The 1,895-nt window shown below is 39.4% G+C and overlaps 1 protein-coding gene across 6 annotated transcripts in view; it reads right to left on the reverse strand.

Moving 5' to 3' along the window:
• klc1b (kinesin light chain 1b) overlaps window positions 1-1,895 on the reverse strand; it is a 23,908-nt gene that overhangs the window by 18,936 nt on the left and 3,077 nt on the right. The window lies entirely within an intron of this gene.

Raw genomic sequence — 1,895 nt, forward strand, 5'->3', positions numbered from 1 at the left:
TGAGCATCAGATATGGTACCCAGGTGAGCAGCTCTCATATAAAGTTAAGTACTTTATTGCACTTCAAGACCACCTCTTATCATTTTACAGGAAGAAACAGAAGAGCAGTGAAAAACAACAGCCAGCCCTCTTCAGAGAACAGCAGAGTGACAAGCTCCATTAAAGATCCAGTGTGTTTTTGTTCTAATGAGCCCTTTATATCTACAGATGACGCAGATAGCCATCCATGGAGGCTGCCATAATAAACTGCCATGTATCTACAGTAGCCCAGAAGGGACAAGCCAAACAGTGGCTCTAGATAAGACCTTTTGCATTTTTTGTACATTTCACAACCACCGTATTTTCACCTTTGATGGGGAGGGTGAAGCAAGGGTGTTACAATCAGCCACTACACTGCTAGACGCCACTAATTCCTACACACTGGACCTTTTAATGGTTTTTCATCACACATCAAATTCTAATTTAATTTATAATCAAATTAAAGTAACTTATACTCTTTCTAAATCCTTTCAAGAATCAAATATATATACCTGCATGGAAGTTTACAAAAAGTATGACCTGGTATTTGCTTTAAAAAAATCTTTCAACATAATGTAGATGGGTTAAGATAAAATGGAGCACATACTCAGAAAACAAACAGATCTAGTAAGAATTCAATAACAGGTTAAGTAGCAGTCAGTGTGCACATATTGAGTATGCGGAAGACAAAATGACCAGAAGGTGTACAGTCAGGGATTGCAAGCATGCATAACAGTGAGAAGTGCTAACAGTAAAGCTAGTCAGCAGACAAGAAGTAACACGTTTCTGGGAGAACCTCCATGGAAGAAAAATAGACCATAGCACAGATAACTGAAAGACAAAAACAGACTCTGTACTTTAAATAAACTTCCATTCAAATTCTAAGAACAAACTGAGTGGAACTATCATTTGGATAGTTGAAGCTACGTCGGTCTGTATTATTGTTAAGAGTCACATGCTATATGAGCAAGTGAGCTCCAAGTAAAGTCAAGGTTGGGATTAAAAGCACACATCATTTGCATGAAGACCTGTCAGACAGATGAGGAGAACTACAGTGCATTTCTCCCTGATAAGGTCTAGTGCGAAGGCTCCAAACACGATATGAAATGATCTCTTTGAAAGATCAAACATATTCACAGATCAGTCAGCTTATTACCCTCTGCAGTCACTCTGAGTGTGAGTAGTTTAACACCTATGTGGATGAAAGGCCTGACGAGCTGGGTGTACACAGCAGCTGACAAAGAGGAGAGCAGCTTTCATGTCGGTCCGGGGAGAACTAAGCAGCTTGGCTTTGATTAAATACGCACACACCTGTATCAAGAACTTGTGCTTTCTTCAGGTGGCTTGAGTTAATAAGTCTTTAAAGACGTGAGCTAAAGTCCAACGGGCGTGTTGTTTTTCTTTAAAAAGACTGCCCTTGAATTAATCTTTAACATTTACTTTTCTGCGTTTCATACAAATCACGTGTACATAAAACTAATGATAGCATTAAAGGTAAAACTACAACACACTGACAGAAAGACTGTGTACCAGCTCTAATGAGGCCCAGAACAGGACTTCTCAGACTGCTCAAATGGATCAGAGCTTTTTGAGACAATAAAAAAACATTTATGAATGTACATGTTACTATATAAAGCGGCACATATTCACTTGATTTAGGCTTCTGTCCAAATGCCCTCATGATCAGGATCAAGTATTACTCAAGGTTTAGTAGCAGAGAGTTAGGCAGCTAGTACGAGGAAAGGTTCACCTCTAAAAACAAACAGTAAACAGTAAACACGGCCACACGAGGAAACCATTTCAACAAATCCCTCAGCCAGAGCTGCTGAGCTCCCATTTTAATATGACACAGATAAGACATGGTGCACTAACAGATG

Source organism: Morone saxatilis, unplaced genomic scaffold (assembly GCF_004916995.1).
Source record: "Morone saxatilis isolate NCDOM2014 unplaced genomic scaffold, NCSU_SB_2.0 Contig19, whole genome shotgun sequence".
NCBI classification, from domain to species: domain Eukaryota; kingdom Metazoa; phylum Chordata; class Actinopteri; family Moronidae; genus Morone; species Morone saxatilis.